The sequence below is a fragment of the Phyllostomus hastatus genome, unplaced genomic scaffold (assembly GCF_019186645.2).
Source record: "Phyllostomus hastatus isolate PE091 unplaced genomic scaffold, TTU_PhHast_1.1 phas_contig_86, whole genome shotgun sequence".
Classification (NCBI taxonomy): Eukaryota; Metazoa; Chordata; class Mammalia; order Chiroptera; family Phyllostomidae; genus Phyllostomus; species Phyllostomus hastatus.
In genome coordinates, this window is record NW_025333977.1 from 18,649,236 (window position 1) to 18,667,796 (window position 18,561).

General features: G+C 34.4%; 1 pseudogene; it reads left to right on the plus strand.

The window, feature by feature from the left end:
* The first annotated feature begins 533 nt into the window (after nucleotides 1-533).
* LOC123826959 lies at nucleotides 534-18,006 on the plus strand (annotated as a pseudogene).
* The last annotated feature ends 555 nt before the right edge of the window (nucleotides 18,007-18,561 follow it).

The window sequence follows — 18,561 nt, forward strand, 5'->3', positions numbered from 1 at the left end:
GCCAGAGGCTGTCACCTGGATTTTTAATATATACAATCGTTTTGAAAACAAAACTGTTGATGAGTCCGGCACAGTGAACAGTGCCTCAAATACAAAATGCAACTTTTTATACTCATTCTTTACAAACTTGCCTTCTTATTTTAACAGCAAGTGAAGATTGCTGTAAGTACTTTATTTGGAAGATGAATCTAAATATGCACAGGGTATGGGAAGGTAAAGACAGAATGAGGTTAATACAAGATGGTGGAAAGGGTTGATTGCCAAGCAACTTGAATTTTGTTCCTACCAACTCATTATTAGAAAAGCAATCTTATATTTTTACTTAAAACTCCTATCCCCAGTTTTCACATTTATACAACAATTTATTTATATTATTTTTCCAAACACATTTATTGAATGACAATTTTTGGAAGCTTTAAAATGAAGCTTTGAAAATTACACATACTATTGAAAGCCAACATGTACACACTGCTTATTTTAGAAGGAAGAATGTTTTCATTGTAAATAAGCACAATACCGCAGAAGAATGTGGGATGGAAAGCTTCATTCCCACAGGAGAAAGCTTCATGCAGCAGTGCCTTTCAGATGGGCTGGAAGAAGAGGTAGTAATTTGTTTTTAGATAGAGATGATGATTTAGGGAGGAGCTTGAGCCAAGGCCTAGTGGAGAGAAAACTACAGTGTGTTGAGGATACAGAGGGAGGTCTGCAATGGCCAAAGTAGAGAGTAAGAATTCTATGGATATTTTGTGGGAGATGTATGGAAGTAGTAAGTAGAGCTTAGGAAGGGTTGATGACTATAGAATAATGACACAGGTGTTCAAATAAATTAACTTCTTTTTTAATATATTTTCTTGATTATGCTATTACAGTTGTCCCATTTCCCCCCTTCACTCCCCTCCACCCTGTATACCCTCTCCCACCCACATCCCCCCCTTTAGTTCATGCCCATGTGTCATACTTATAAGTTCTTTAGCTTCTACATTTCTCATACTATTCTTACCCTCCCGCTGTCTATTTTCTACCTACCGTCTATGATACTTATTCTCTGTACTTTTCCCCCCTCTCTCCTCCTCCCACTCCCCTGTTGCTAACCTTCCATGTGATCTCCATTTCTGTGGTTCTGTTCCTATTCTAGTTGTTTGCTTAGTTTCATTTGGTTTTGTTTTAGGTGTGGTTGTTAATAATTGTGAGTTTAATGTCATTTTACTGTACATGTTTTTTTTAATCTCCTTTTCTTAGATAAGTCCCTTTAACATTTCATAAAATAAGGGCTTGGTGATGATGAACTCCTTTAACTTGGCCTTATCTGAGAAGCACTTTGTCTGCCCTTCCATTCTAAATGAAAGCTTTGCTGGATAGAGTAATCTGGGATGTAGGTCCTTGCCTTTCATGACTTGGAATACTTCTTTCCAGGCCCTTCTTTCCTGTAAGGTCTCTTTTGAGAAATCAGCTGACATTCTGATGGGAACTCTTTTGTAGGTGACTATCCCCTTATCTCTTGCTGCTTCTAGGATTCTCTCCTTCATTTTTACCTTGGCTAATGTAATTATGATGTACCTTGGTGTGTTCCTTCTTGGGTCTAACTTCTTTGGGACTCTCTGAGCTTCCTGGACTTCCTGGAAGTCTATTTTCTTTACCAGAATGGGGAAGTTCTCCTTTATTATTTGTTAAAATAACTTTTCCACTTGTTGCTCTTCCTCTTCTCTTTCTGGTACCCCTATAATTCGGATGTTGGAATGTTTAAAGAGGTTCTGGAGGTTCCTAAGCTTCTCTTCATTTTTTTGAATTCTTATTTCTCCATTCTTTCCTGTTTGGTTGTTTCTTTCTTCCTTCTGGTCCACTCTATTGTTTTGAGTCCCAGTTTCCTTCCTTCTCATCACTATTGGTTCCCTGTGCATTTTCCTTCATTTCTCTTATCATAGCCTGCATTTGTTCATCTAATTTGCTACCAAAATCAACCAATTATGTGAGCTTCTTGATCACCAGTGTTTTGAACTGTGCATCTGATAGGTTGGCTATATCTTGGTCGCTTAAAAGGATGGGTTCTCAGGCTTTGATTTGTTCTTCTGTTTGAGCCAACTCTCTTTTTTTTGAGGGGGGGCGGTCTGGTCACGCCTGCTACAGTAAGGGGCGGGGCCTTAGGTGTTCACCAGGGCAGGGCACCCCAGTCGCTGGATTGTGACGTTGTATGTGGGGGTGGAGTCAAGAGGGAACAATGGCGGTCGCTCCATTCTCCATGGGACCTCAGTCCCTTCTGCTGCTTCCCCCAAGCAAACTGGGCCCCTCTGGTGCCAATTCCCATGTGGGTGGGCTTGTGCACACTGTGGGACCTTCCAAGGACCTCTCCTGTGAGGCTAGGTGTCTCTCCGTGCGCCTCAACTCCCACAGGTGTCCTCAATCAGTGTCCTAAGGCTCTATTTCCCAGCGCTGGGATCCTGGGTTGCATGCACTGCCTTGCTTTTCAATCGCAGCCTCACTGGGTTGCCACCCCTTGGCCAGGGTCTGCCAGCTGCCACTTGTGCACTCGGGGTCCACCCGCTACAGTCTTGCGAGCCCCAGATGCCTTACGTGCCTGGTCCCAACTCTCTCTGCTCTCCGTGCTGGGACCACGCCTGGCTGCTCGTGTCTGCCCCTCCTACCAGTCTGGATGAACGAGTCTATTTCAACTCCTTGGTTGTCCAATTTCCATTCAGATCAATTTTCCGTCAGTTCTGGATGTTATTGTTTCTAAATTGTTGTTGTTCCAATCTTGGTTGTGTGTGGAGGTACCATGCATCCACCTGTGCCTCCATCTTGGCCAGAAGTGATAAATTAACTTCTTAAGTCCCATTTTATATGTGAAACCTTCACCAAATACAGTTAATTGGAGACATCCAGTCCATTAACCCTGATACAGAGCCCTGCATCTAGACCTCTCACCAACTGGAAAAGGAAATCCATCACACTGAATGATTTTGTTCAGTACTTGAAGCAACTGAGTGTTCTAACAGCTATCAATAAGTACATTTAACTTATTTTAAAAAGTAAATGAACTTACATTGTACTGTTATCTTTAAAAGAAGAGAACTTCATGTATATATCTTGGAGGAAACATAAAATAATAATTTATAATAAGTTTAATTTCTACAAATAATATTGATTTTAACTTGCATATTATTTTTATTGTTTTATGAGGAAAAACATACAGAAATTTCTAATTTAGAACTTTTTGATAACCTAATATCTATTAGAGGCTATCACTTTTCAGTAATAAAACTTGACGAATATATCATAATGCATCACAAATGCATTACAGTTGAATATGTCCAAACATTACAATGTACGAAGCAGTTGTGTGTGTCTAGTTAAGTGGATATATAACATAAATATTATAAAGGACCCTGAATGATATCTACATATATGTATATATGAAAGTAAGCTATCCATACATTTTTAATGTATGTTACAACTACAGGAAATGTGTTAGTAAATACAATATGTTACTTTCTAAATGCATTGGGAAAGGTAAGGATTTATGACACCATGTTATCTGTGATATTTGATAATATTCTGTGCAAAAGAGAAATTTAATATTAATATTTTGTGATTTTTTTTCTTGTAGTTTCCTTTTGTATTATTTCTTATGGTGCTTTATTGGAGCAGGCAGAGAATGCCAATGAAACTACTGGGGCTGATGCCTTTGCATAACAACAAAGCATGGTTCATTACAGATAGGTTATTATGATGGTGGAGAACAAGCACCTTCCATGAAGCTAAGTATGGTTAATTGTATTTTAAAACTGCTTACACTATGTCAGACCAATAGAACTGCAAAAATCCAAATGGTAGTTAGAAATGGTTGTTTGGAGCACAGGCAGAGAAACATTTTTAAATACCCATATATAAGAAATATTCTCATCCAACATACAGTGTTATCTTGGTACTCACTGGCTTCAGAACTCATCAAACCTGGTACTCGTCACATTTTGATGAGAAAAATGTTTCAACATTTGCCACTTCCTTGCCTCTCGTCACACTTGCTGGAACTTGTATGTGTCACAACGTCATCTGCAAAAGAAAATGTGTCATCAATCGTCTCTTGCTTGCCACTCATCAGAACAAATTAATGACAAGCACTGAGGTACCACTGTATTAGAAATACACATTTGTTCATTTGTAACTTCTGTCTTTGTGTATAAACTTTACTCAAACCCTGAGGGTCTTTTGTGTACAAAAATGGGAAAGATATAACTTTTGTAGTTACGATAGATTCAGTCTTTAGGGGAAAGATTTTTTTAGTGCTCAGCAAACTAAATTATAATAAAGTATCTCTCTTTCCAAAGTTTCCTTTGCAACTTCACACAATTAGTTTATTATTCCAGATTATGCCTTTTACTTTTGATATGTCCTTAATAGATTATTTTATAAATAATGATTTTCTGACATTTTGTTGTATATTTTTGGCCTCATTTTGCTTTTTTTCCTTCAACCCCAAATCATTTACCTACCTCTGACTTTCTCATAAGAAACTCATTAATTTAGTAGATATATATATGGACATAAAGAAATATTTGTAGATATTCACATATCTTAGCTTTCTCTGCCTGATAGGGGGGCCTAGAAGCAATGACACATCAGTAACAAGGACCTGAATTAGGCTTCTAGTATGACTTTTCAGTTAAAGGAATAAGGGGCTCTTTGGCGAAATGGCTGCTTCAAAAAGAGAGGGATTGAGAACAAAGGAAAAGGGGCGCATGGACATGGACAAGAGTGTGGTGATTGCTGGGGGGAGGGAGTATAAGGAGACCAAGTAGTAATGGAAAAATATATAATAAAGATTAATTAAAAAATAAAAGTGGCTATTAAAATCCCATTTACAGATATGCAGGTTAAAATTTAAAAACAAGAACTAATATTTTTTTCACTTCTCCTCTCATACTAGTCTTTTACTAAGTTTTTTCAGCTTTGTCATGATATATGGTTTATTGATCCATAAAGAACTCACAATTTAATTTTTAAAAAAGATTTTATATTTCCTTCTCTAATACACACACAGCATCCTCAAAATGGGTTTTTCTGATATTTGAAGAGATTCCTGACAGAAACGCTAGCACTGACATATGTAGTATATTACTGTTACAGATGTTGTTGTGATTTATATTGACTGTAATTCAACCATATTTTGATCTATGTTTAAAGTGTAGGAAGTGAAATTCCATGTTTTTTCTCAGGTGTAAAATTTATAAACTACCTTCAAACTCAGGGCAAGTTATTTGTTGGGCTTGAATGCTGCTACCCACAATCTTTTTGAATTGCTATGATATGTGGCTGAAAATATAATACAGTCAAAGTATAACTTTAAATTACAAGTAAAGGATGAGAAAAATAAATATAATGTTTTTATACTGAATGAGGACCTATAATATTTTAGCTAGAAATTTCAATTATTGTTTATACTTAGAGTTCACTTTAATCATGGCATTGAAACGGTACTTATAGCAAGATTTTGTTAAAAATCCATGTTCTGGCCAGGAAAATACTATTAATGCTACACATAGCATTATAAATTTTTAAGTATGGTGATTAGACATTTGTATTATCAAACTAAAAGTATTTTACCTTTTTTCTAGCATATATAATATAGCTACTATGTTGATTAATAAAACCACTCTTTTCCATTCAGTTTCTACAAACCATATCCTATTTCAGACATAATTTGGATTGCTAGTTTATAGAAAATAATTTCTTGGGTGCTATGTGAAGGAATACTTAAATTTAAAAAACTGACAAACTGTTTCCTTAGTATTTAGCATTCTAAGTTATTCACATGAGTAAAATTTAACTCATATGTGTCACCCTACAAACTGAACAGCAAGGCCATTAAATGCTCACAGTTTCAATTTTGATTTACCAATTGTTTTTTAGAAAGAAATAACTACATTTTGGGAATAACAAGTTATATTGAATAGATTTTCCTGATTTCTGTATGGAGACATCCCCCTCAACAATAGCATTTAAAATTATATTATGTCACCAATTATCTTCTCTGCCCCTTTAATGCTCACATGTATCTTTAGTAGCCCCTTAGAAAAATAAAAACAAAACTAAACAAAACAACAACACAACAAGCAAACAAGGTACAAGTTGTATGACTTTTAGGTTTTCAGTTGTTTATAAGATAGCATTTTCTCACATAGGTCTGGAAATTTCCAAGAGATATTTACATATTCCTTTTTAAATCATCTATTTTTATTTAATCATTTATGGTTACTATTTTTAAAGATTTTATTTATTTATTTTAGAGAGAGGAAGAGAGGGAGAAAGATAGAGTGAGAAACATCAATGTGTGGTTGGTTGCCTCTCACATGCCCCTCCTGGGGACCTGAACCACAACCCAGGCATGTGCCCTGACTGGGAATCAAACTGGTGACCTTTTTATGCTCAGGCCAGTGGTATTCAATCCACTGAGTCACACCAACTGGGACCATGATTAGTTTTTCATTGTGAGGTTTTCTTTTTATTAAATTTATTAGGGTGATACTAGTTGATAAGTTATATAGGATTCAAGTATACCTACCACCCAAAGTCAAATCATCTTTCCTCATTATATATTTGATTCTCATTACTCTCACTGATCCCCTTCTCTCTGATAACAAGCATACCATCATCTGTGTCTGAGTTTTTGCTTCTTTGTTTTTCTTATACATATATGCAATGGAATACTACTCAGCCAAAAGAAAAGATAAAATACTGGCATTTGAGACAACATGAAGAGAATTTTTCCTTTTTTTTCTGTTTTTCAAGTACAGTTGTCTCCATTTTCCCATCACCACTCTCCCCTACCCCATCGACCCCAACTTCCCACCCTCAATCCTACCCCCCTTAGGTTTTGTCCATGGGTCCTTTATACATGTTCCTTAACAACCCTTCCCCTTCTTTCCCCAGTTATTCCCCTTCCCCCCTCTGGTTACTGTCAGGTTGTTCTTTATTTCAATGTCTCTGGTTATATTTTCCTTGTTGGTTTGTTTTGTTGATCAGATTCCGCTTATAGATGAGATCATATGGTATTTTTCTTTCACTGACTGGCTTATTTTACTTAGCATAATGTTCTCCAGCTCCATCCATGCTGTCGTGAAGGATAAGAGCTCTTTCTTTCTTTTGACGCATCATATTCCATTGTGTAAATGTACCATAGTTTTTGATCCATTCATTTACTGATGGGTACTTAGGTTGTTTCCAACACTTGGCTATTGTAAATTGTGCTATGAACATTGGGGTGCAAAGGTTTTTTGAATTGCTGTTTGAGGGTTCTTAGGGTGTAATCCCAGCAGTGGAATTATACCAGTGGAAAAGACAATTACATTTTTAGTTTTCTTTGGAAATTCCGTACTTGTGAAGCCACTGTGGAAAACATGGAGATAGCTTGAGCCTATCATGCTAAACAAAATAAATCAATACAGAAAAAAATTAAGAACCATATGATTTCATGCATATGTGAGTTGTAAATCTATAAGCAACAAGTGAACAAATAAGATATTTACACATTCTACAAAAATGTCCTGATTCTCCCTTAGCACCCTACCTTGTGATCTAACCTTAGACACTCACTAGCTTTTAGTGCATATCACATTTTGCAAATTAATAGCTATCTTATCAAATTGATAAAACTTCTTTAAAGATCATTTTCTCAAAGCAACAAGATCAAAAATATTACCTGAAATTTTGACATAAAAATTAGAACTGAAGAACTGCAATTCAAAAAATAGACAAGATTTTATACACAAAATATATATTTATATACATTGGTCTGTCCAGAAAGAATTCAGCCACACAGCCAAGTAATCTGAAAAATAGAGACGTTTATTGAAGAAGATACAAGATACAAGAAACATTGTACATAGGACAATGATGCCTCAGTCCCTTTTAAAGTAGGCATCTTGGAACCTCACACATTTCTCCCAATCATCATCAGCTGCTTCGTCATATTTTCCTGAATCTCATCAATGGTCTGAAATCTCTTCTCTTTTAAAGGTGATTTTATTTTTAGGAAAAAACAGAAGTTGCAGGACACCATATCTGGACTGTAGCCACCTGGGTGATTTCATGCTTTCTAAAAAACTCTGCATGAAACAAGATGCATGAGTGGGCATATTGTCACGATGAAGCTGCCAATCACCAGTCTCCTGTAGCTGCGGCCTTCTGAATCATCTGAATATTTTCTGTGTACGAATGCTCAAGCTTAACACAAAATTCGAGGCAGATTTGTTGCCCTACTCACTAAGTAATTTTGAATGCTGCAGCCACACAGTACATATGCTCACTCAAGTCAACAGTGTCTACTGTTCCCACTGACTAGATTTGATTTGATTCTTTGTTTAAACTTTTCCTAGTTTATTTCTTTGAATTAGAGTATAAAAAGTCCATGCATTCTCATTTGGTATTGTCTTAGAACTCTTAATTTGAAACCTTTGAGATGTATGTATTTGTGATTTTAGAAAATTAAATCGATGACTATATTTTAATTTATAGGCTTCTATCCTTTTTCCCTTTGTAATTATTTGTTGAAGAAACACAGTTATACAATAGAAGTCTCTCCAGTTAAAATTTGCTCATTCTGTGTAAGTGGTCACGTTGAACATGATATTCTGTATCATATGTTTTTTAAAAATTGTTAACTACCTCTAGAGGTTTTAGCCAATTCAGGTTTGATTTTTTCTGCTATACTTTATCACAGATTACGTTATGCTTTTCCATGAGCAGGCATGTTAATGTCTGGGTGTCTTCCCTTTGGTTAGAGTAGTAAATAATGATCATACCACATTGATCCATTAATCACATTAAGATTGCAAAATGATAAAAATATACTTCTCTCAGTTTTTGTTTCTAAGCTGCATAACTTCTATAAATTAAAAACTTGCACTCAGTGATTGAATTACCCTAAAGTACAATTTGTAGATGAAAGACCAAATAAGTTATTTAAATTGGCATATAATTGGTATATAATCCAAATGATGATATAAGTAGGTGAATAAAAAGAATTCATGCACTTTTTCCTTTTTGTCAGAAGACATTCTTATCACTGTTATTCACTGCATCTCAGGGAGTTACTTGTCGTTGCTTACATGTTAACTTTATCCTTCCTCCTTGTCAATATATCTTGATTTATCTCTTTGTATATAATTGTTTAGAGTAGTTTTGGTTTATAGCAAAATTATTGAGTGAAATACAGGAAGTTCTCTTTTATATTTCCTTCTCTTAATCATAAACACAATTTCCCTCATCATCAACACCCTAAGCCAGAGTGGTAGGGACATTTATTCTAGTTGATGGATCTACAATGACACATCTTCTTCACCAAAAGTTCATAGTTCACATAAGATTTCACTCTTGGCCTGGCTGGCGTAGCTCAGTGGATTGAGCGCAGGCTGGGAACCAAAGTGTCCCAGGTTCGATTCCCAGCCAGGGTACATTCCTGGGTTGCAGGCCATAACCCCCAGCAACCGCACATTGATGTTTCTCTCTCTCTCTCTATCTCCCTCCCTTCCCTCTCTAAAAAATAAAAATAAATAAAATATTTAAAAAAAAAAAAAAGGATTTCACTCTTGGTATTGTATGTCCAATGGGTTTTGACAAACATAATGGTATACATCCATCATTATGTATCCTATCAAGTTTTTCACTGCCCTAAACAGTCCTCTGTTCTCTACCAATTCATTCCATCCTTTCCCAAAGCCCTAGCAATGCCTAATCTATTTACCATCTTCATAGATAAGCCTGTTCCAGAATGTCATATAGTTGGAATCACACATTATGTATCCTGTTCATATTGGCTTCTTTCACTTAGTAGTAGGCAATTTAGTTTCCTTCATTTATTTTTGGCTTAATAGCCAAATTCTTATAATATTGAATAATATTCCAGTGCATAGATGTAACACAGTTTATTTATCCATTTGTCTATTGAAGAATACATTGGTTGCTTCTTAGTTTTGGCACTATCAAAGAAAATTGGTATAAACATCTATGTAAAGTTTGTGTGTAGACATATGTTTTCAACTTGTTTGTGGAAGTATCAAAGATTGCAATTGCCATCATGTATGAGGTTAGGTAGTTTATTTGTTATTTTGTTTGTTTTTTGGTAGATGCTCTTTATCAGTTTGATGACGTTTTGCTCTCTGTTTAGTTTGCTGATGGTTTTTATCATGAATGGGTGTTGAATTTTGTCAATTGCTTTTTCTGCATGAATTAACCCACTTGATATTTCTTCTTTAGGCCATTTATGTGATGGAGTACACTAATTCAACCAGCCTTGCATACCTGGAATAAATCCCACTTGATCATAGTACATAATTCTCTGTATAGATTGTTAGACTTTATTTGTTAATATTACATTGAGAATTTTTGAATCTATACTCATAAGTGAGGTTCAAAAGGTCTACAGCAGATTGTGTTTTGAAGCAACAATGGGACAACTCCAAAGGATAACTTGTTATTGGCCCAAATTAACTGTAACAATTGCATACCTTATATTACCACCCTCTTTTGCAGATATATGTGGTCAAGTGATTAATCCCTGGTCAGTTAGACAAAACATCCTGAGGATATTTCTTCTGAAAATTTTTCTTTGGTGATAAAGGGGTTAGATGCCATCCCTTCAGAACTTTCTCATTCCTACTTTCACATTCTTCTTCACTGAGTAATGGCATAGTGCTTTGAAGTGAAGTAGCATCTTTGGATCATAAGAGAAAAGTTCCAGAAAAATATAAACATCACTTTTGTGATATTTGACACTGATAAATTATCAAAAATGAATTAACTCTAGATTTGTTTGTTATTTCAGCATAATCATAGAATGTCAGACTTTTGTGGAAAACAAAGAGATTTATATTTATTTGGAAGAATGAAAGAGCTAATTGATCAAAATAATAATAAGTGTTTGGAAGGCTCTGCAGGTGAAAATTAAGGCAATCATTAACTAGAAGAAAAACCAAAACATTATAACATTGCATACAAATTAAAAAGAAGAATTATGGTACACTACTTGGAGAATATGTCATGAGAATAGTTAGAGGAGTATATTGTGTTGAAATAAGGAAGCTAAATGTTCATCTGTAACTGATAAATCACAAAATATCTGCATAAAAATATTACCTAGAAATATCAAGATAAATACCAAAATAAATGGATAATATAATTAGTAGTTGTGCCCTGTCACAGTAGAACTGAGAAAGCAGAGATGAGATGAGTTATTTTTCTTTTAAGTATTATATTGCTAATTGTTATATATGTAACAATTATATGTGCAAATTATACAATTATCACTTATCTATCTATCTATTATCACTTCAATAAAAATAAAGTTGGTATAGATTTATCTGGCCAGTCATTTTCCAGCATAGTTTCTAGTATCTAAAAGCAGATCAATTTGATATTAGCAGTGTTTGTTGGAATCAGCGACTTTGGCTTCTAAGTCTGTCCATGACTTGCTTTCTTAGCAAACCTGTCAATCTTACCATTATCAGTTTCAGTAGTCTCTTTCTTTCAATTTCATTCAGTCACAGACTTCTGTGAATCATAAGTAGTGTTAAACAGAAAAGGATAAGGCATGTTTCAAGTACAATCATTGAACTATTTTAAAGAGTAACTTTGCTGTAAAATTGTATTAACATCAAGACATCCTTAAAAATAGGTATTATTTCTTAAGCAACACTTCAGGCTATTTAAATAACTAAAAAGAAAGTTGTGAAAACCACTTTCTTTAAAAATTTAGATCCCTGAAAATTTTCTTAATGTGAATTTCCTGTTAAATATTGGAATTACATTGTATGTCACAATAAATTATACTAGAAAACATCATCCACTTATACTAGACAGCACAAATATAAATCAGTCTATATTCATAGAACACGGATATAAATCAGTCCACATTAAAATCATTGATTACAATGTAGGAACTTTTTTCTGAGTTGGTGTCTAAATTCTCTCTATAAATAACAAGAACTCATGAAGCTGTAATATAAATGGAAATGATATGCACAATTTAAAGGCAAGCACAATTCTATAATTACTACTAAGTAAACAAAACCTAAAGGTCTCAAATGATTTTCCTGCAAATCGTTAGCTGAAGAAAGAAGAAAACATATTTTTAATATTGGCTCTGTTACAAGGACCTTTATGCACAGATATCCTTTTACCATTGTTTTGGGGAAAAGAACACAAATTATAGAATATAAGCTTTCAGCATTGTAAAGTTAGCCTAAGATATTTTTTAAAAAGAAAACAAATATAACGTATCACAGGTAAAATCTCACTATATGAAATGTTAAGTGAAATTATTCAGGGTATTCAGGAGGAAAATTATACTGGAATAAAGAAACTCAGATCTTTAAGAAGAAATGAAACAGTAAATATGTGGGCATGTATAAATAATATTTTTCTTAATGTCTTAAAAATACATACTACTATCTAAAGCCAATATTGGCATGGTGTTTTTATAATGCATGTATATATTAGACATAAGAACTTTAGTGTAAATTATGATGGGATGGTGGCTATATCTCCATATCTTTGTAGATTCAGAATTTTACGTGAAGTGACACAATGTTAATTCTAAGATGTGAAAGTTAAAGATGATCATTACATCTCAGATCAAAGATAAAAATAATGCGAATGGGCTAAAATACTTATTTAAATTAAACTAGAATCTAGAAATAGACAAATCATTTAATAGAAGGCAGAAAAAGAAAGAAGAGAGGAAAACTGAAAATAATTCCACCATTCTAAATTAAATCACACCAGTAATTGCATAAGCAACCTAAGTGCCCATCAGTAAATAAGTGGATAAAAAACTGTGGTACATTTATACAATGGAATTCTATGCAGCAGAAAGAAAGAAGGAGCTCCTACCCTTTGCAACAGCATGGATGGACCTGGAGAGCATTATGCTAAGTGAAATAAGCCAGGCAGTGAAAGACAAATACCATATGATCTCACCTATAAGTGGAACCTAATCAATAAAACAAGCAAGAAAATATAACCAGAGGTGCTCAAATAAAGAACACACTGACAGTGAACAGAGTGGAGTGGGGAGGGTCATAAAAGGGGAAATATAGGGAAGGGCCAAGTGAAACAACATATATAAAGGACTCATGGACAAAGTCAAAGTGGATAGGATCGAGGGTGGGCAGGGCAGGCGAAAGTGGTGGCAGGAGACAACTGTACTTGAACAATCACTGGATACAATCACTGAAATAGGTCATATGCAAGATGACAAAACACATCTCAGTAACCTTAAGGATCTTAAGTTTACAGAGTTTGTTTATTGACAATATTGGGATGAAAAACGAAATCACCTTGAGAAATCTAAGAAACCCCAAATATTTGGAAATTAATCAATGCAGCATTAAATAACAGATGAGTCAAAGAAGAAATAAAAAAAAACTAGAAAATATGATAATGAAAGCTATAGCATACTGAAAAAAATTTGGCATACATCTAGTGCATTGTTTATAGGGAAATTTATAGTTTTAATGAAACATACCAGAAAAGAAGAAAGGTCATGAAACAATCATGTAATGCTTCCCATTAAACAACCAGAAAAAGAGAGCAAAGCAAACCAAACCTCTGTAGACAAAGGAAAATAATAAAAGTGAATCTGGAAATCATCTAAATAGAAGAGTCTAAAAATGGGGTGGGAGGAAACCAGTAAAAAGCAATGTTGATTCTTTCAGAAAGATTACCTTATAAATCATACACACATAAAAATTAAAAGTGAATAATATAATAAAATAAACTTGATTTTAAGAAATTTGACAATAGATAAAATGGAGAAATATTGTACTGGAATTTATAGCCATGATGGCATCCAAAAAATGAGCAGATGGATGAAGAGTGAAAATAAGTATAACAATCTTTAGTTACAGATTACATGACTATTCTCATACATTATTCTTAAAAATGCATCTGCGAATAGCTAGGAGTCTAATCGTAACCTTAGCAATGTCACAGAATAAAAGGTGAACATACAAATGTCAAGTGTGTTTGTATATATGCTGGCAGAAATTGATTGGAAATATTAAATTTAAAAAATTTGAGTTTGCGAAATAGTAAAAAAAAATCCATAGATATAAATCAAGCAAAAGTCATGAAAGATGTGAACTGAAAATTAAAAACTTTGTTGAAAAATTTTTAAAACACATTTATTTATTGTTAGAGAAAGGAAGGGAGGGAGAAAGAGGGAGAGAAACATCAATGTGTGGTCACCTCTCAGGTGCCCCCCATGGGGGACCTGCCCCACAACCCAGGCATGTACCCCAACTGGGAATTAAAATAGTGACCTTTGGTTCACAGACCAGTGCTCAATCTATTGAGCCACACAGCCAGGGCTGAAAATTTTAATTAATTTTCATTTCAATTAATTTTTAAGAAAACCAAATGGTTATTTTATAATAATGTACTAAAAGACTTAGTTCTGTTTAAACATTTATTCTCCCTAAATTAATTAATGAATTCAGAACTATCCCAATCAAAATCCCATCAAAATTCAGTAAAATTTGAATGGCTCTTCTAAAATTTATGTGGAAATCCAAGTTAAGAATTCTCCGTCAATCTAGGTTCTTGCCCATCTACATGAGCAGATCCTTTTCCCTTTTTTTAACTCATAAGATAAGCCTTAAAAACAAAACAATGCCTTTTTGTAAGTGACTGAGATCTTGAGGTCATTACTGAAGCATAACCTAGTGCACGGTCACTCGACAATCACGAGGAGGACGTGCATTCACACATCCTGCGAGTGCCGAGGGTGTTCCACTGTCAGAACATCGCTTATCGCATCCCCAGGGTATAATTTAACACGCTTCTTTGTTTTGTTTACATCCTGTAAATTTTTAGTTGGCGCTAGAGGGATTTTTGTTTGTTTGTTTTGGACTATTATGTCATAAGGGCTTCTGTGTTCTCCCATGAAGAAAGTCATAATGTGCCACTATCTTTTATTTTGTCAATATCCACTGTTCTCAATTATTTGGTATAGCAAAACAATGATATTTAATTCTATCATTCTTATTATGATGTTAACTAGAATATTTCTATAAAAACCTTCTCATTTGCTATATATTTTGGTTTATACACACACAGGTATTTCCTTTTTATCACTTTTTCATTTACCCTTCACTCTTTTTTTACTTTTATCTTCTAAATTACATATCATATTTTTTATTGTATCCAGCTCCATTGGAGATCTTGTAATCTTAATTTCAGAGATTATTGTCTTCCCTTCTAATTTCTTTAATTCAGTCAATTCTTATTTTTATACCCTTTTATTCATTCATTTATAGTCAGAGTCTTTGTATTTCTGACTTCTGGTGTTATTTCAATTCTGAAAATGTGTGTTTACATTTAATTCAGATTAAATGGTGTGTTACACTTTTGTTTCTAAGCTTTGTTTTGAATTTGTTTTGACTCAAATATAGTGTCCAAGCTTCCTTTTATTCTTGTGGGAGCTTTGGTTAGTTCAGTGTTCACATTTTGTTGTTATTGACTGTTGATTAGTGATTTTTCTGAAACTAATGATAGATCGATTCTGTAGGAGTGAGGTTAGTAGCTTCCTTCATTTCTCAGTTCAAGAGCAATCTTTCCAGTTATTTCTTCAACAAGTAGAAATTGAGGGAATCTCTTCCAGTCTAACCTTTTATGATTCTTGGCTTTTTTTCTGATACTAATGACACTGATTTTCAGCCACTTCTTTTAGTCTCCTCACCACCAAGTCTGCAAGGATCCCATCTCCAAGGATCCTCCATTGTCCCCCGCACTGATGCTTCTGTGACATTATCATCTTTGGTACCACACACTTTTGAAGTACATTCTAACTAACTCCCTATTCAAAGTTCTCTACGCTTTCTTATCCTTCTTAGGACCTCCTACCTTTGAAAATGAATATTTTAGATGATTTCTGTGGTCAGCCCCACTAGGACCCTATAGCAGTCTCCTATGTTCATCATAGTTGCCTGCAACTCTCCATTCAAGCGTGAGTTCCACTAAAGTACATAATCTGTAGTGTTGGGTGGTTATTTAACATTCAAGCAAACTAAAGTGTATCAAATTCTCTCTGTCCTAATCATGTTGGCAGTCTTAACTATGGGTGAATTTATTTTTCAAATTTATTGATCTGCATTTTTCCCATAGAGGATGTGTACAGATTCAATTTTTAAAAGCTCCCACTATCCTTGAGGTACTTGGAAATTTTATAATAATATTTTGAATGGAACAAAGGTGCCTTAGTTAAGAAAGGAATTTAAATTGCAAAGTTCTCCAGAGAACAAGACGATTATAGTTTACAAAGCTAAGTATGTATTTTTAGAATAATTCTTTCTCTCACTCAAAGATCTTTCAATAGGCAGAGTATAAAAATTAGAATATTATAAGTGATATAGGCAATACTGCCCTGGAATCTAGGCACAACGAAATTAAACAAGACAAAAGAGACTGGGAATGCTTCATTTTATCAGAAAGCAGAACTGGAATGAGTTAAAATGTTCCATTGCTTTAAACAATTAAAAATACATTTATGAGATGGGATACTATTTAAGGATTAATGAAATCAGATAAAGGTATTTATAATTAACTTATAACAATCTTTCTATAATTCCACTTAACTAGTAAAATGCAGAAAGCTTTTTGCAACAGTTGGAAAATGGACAAAAGAACATTGCATATTTGTCAGAGTACTCTGCTGGACTACAGTTACTTAGCAAGGATAAATCTGGATGGTCTGCATCCACTACCCTACAGAGCCAAGGAGTGTGCACGTGCTGGTTTGCTGGTGGATAATGAGGTGGTTGTGCTGTGAGTTCACTGGGAAAAAAGAAGACAGGCCTGGTAGAGTAACAGGAGCAGTTTCAGCAGCTGCCACATTTAATAGCAGGTTTAGAGTCCATGGCAGCAAATCTGACTTATTTAGAGGTTAGTTTTGAGGAGTTAGAAAGCCACTTGCTGAATCTACAGGATTTATCTGGAGTGTGTGAATTAAAAAAACACAACATATGATAGTTCTGTGTTTAATTTTTTGAGGAACCCCCAATCTGCATCCCCACCAACAGTAAACAGGGTACCCTTTACATTCTCACAACTTGCCATCTCTTCTACCTGTGTATATACCTGAATAAAACAAAATCACTATCTTGAATAGACATCTGTATCCTCATGTTCATTGCAGCAGTATTTACCATATCAATACATAGAAACAACCTACATACTCATGAACAGATGAATAGATACAGAAATATACACATGCATACAGTGGAATACTATTCAGCCATAAAAAATAAGGAAGGCTTGTCATTTGTAAGAACATGAATGGCTGTTAAAGGTCATTATGCTGAATGAAGTAAGTCAGAGAGAAGAGGACAAATAATGGCTGATGTCACCTCAACGTGAAATCTAAGAAAACCAAACTCAAGAAACAAATCAGATTTGTGGTTGCCAGGGGTGGCAGAATTGGGTGACGGTGTTCAAAAGGTACAAACTTTTAGTTATAAATAAGTTGTCAGGATGTAACATACAAAATGATGATTATAGCTAACAATATGGTTTTCTATATTTGAAAGCAGCTAAGCAAGCAGATTTTAAAAGTTCTTACCAGAAGGAAAACATTTTGTCACTATCTGAGGTTTGGGATGTTAACTAAACTTATTGTGGTAATCATTTCACTCATACATCCATATATATCAAGCCATTGTGTTGTATACCTTAAACTTATACAATATTACTTGTCAAATATATCAATAAAACTGAAAAAAAAACCACTTTAAGAAAGAAAGCCACAAAAAATATGCAGCAGCAACTGAAAAATTACAAGAAAAATATGGAAGAGGGAACATGAAACCTTTAAAACTGAAACAGTTGCAGAGTATACCCAAAGAAAGGCCCTGGGAATGGAAGACACCCAGCGAATGAAGCTGAAGGAGTGGCAGAAGCTTTGAGGAAGCCTTCCAGCAGGGCATGGAACAGGAGATCACAACAGTAACAGGTCACTAGCAATTCTTAAGTCTGTTGTCACAAGGGAAACTTCATGTAACACTTTCATTCTACTCTGAAAAAAACAACTGCTGTTTCTATTTATCTCTGATGTTCTTGGGCACCTTGTTTTGGAGGTTACAACTCATGTACTAACTTTTCTGGTTATATCTAAACTGGATGCTGCTGAGTATACTCCCTCCTAGATTATGGGCAGCCTCACAGGCTACTCAGCAATTGCTTTAAAATGAACTGAAGAGCTACAGTATGCTTCAGACCAGGATTATACTCTACCTGGCAATTCAATTCTCTCTACATTCAAGTCTTAAAAAAATAAAACCTAATCTTATTGTTTCTGCAGGGTATTTAATAGGTTTTAGTGAACTTGTACCATTCAAAAACACATTTTTAGCTTCTACTTTATTCACCAAGTCTAAAGCAAATGAACATATTTAATATAGTTACTTTTGCCTTCCTGACATTAAAAAAGATATTTTATTATAATTTTAGCTTTCACATTTAGGTGCATGATTTATATTGATTAATGTTTTATATGTGTGAGATAGTAATGAACAT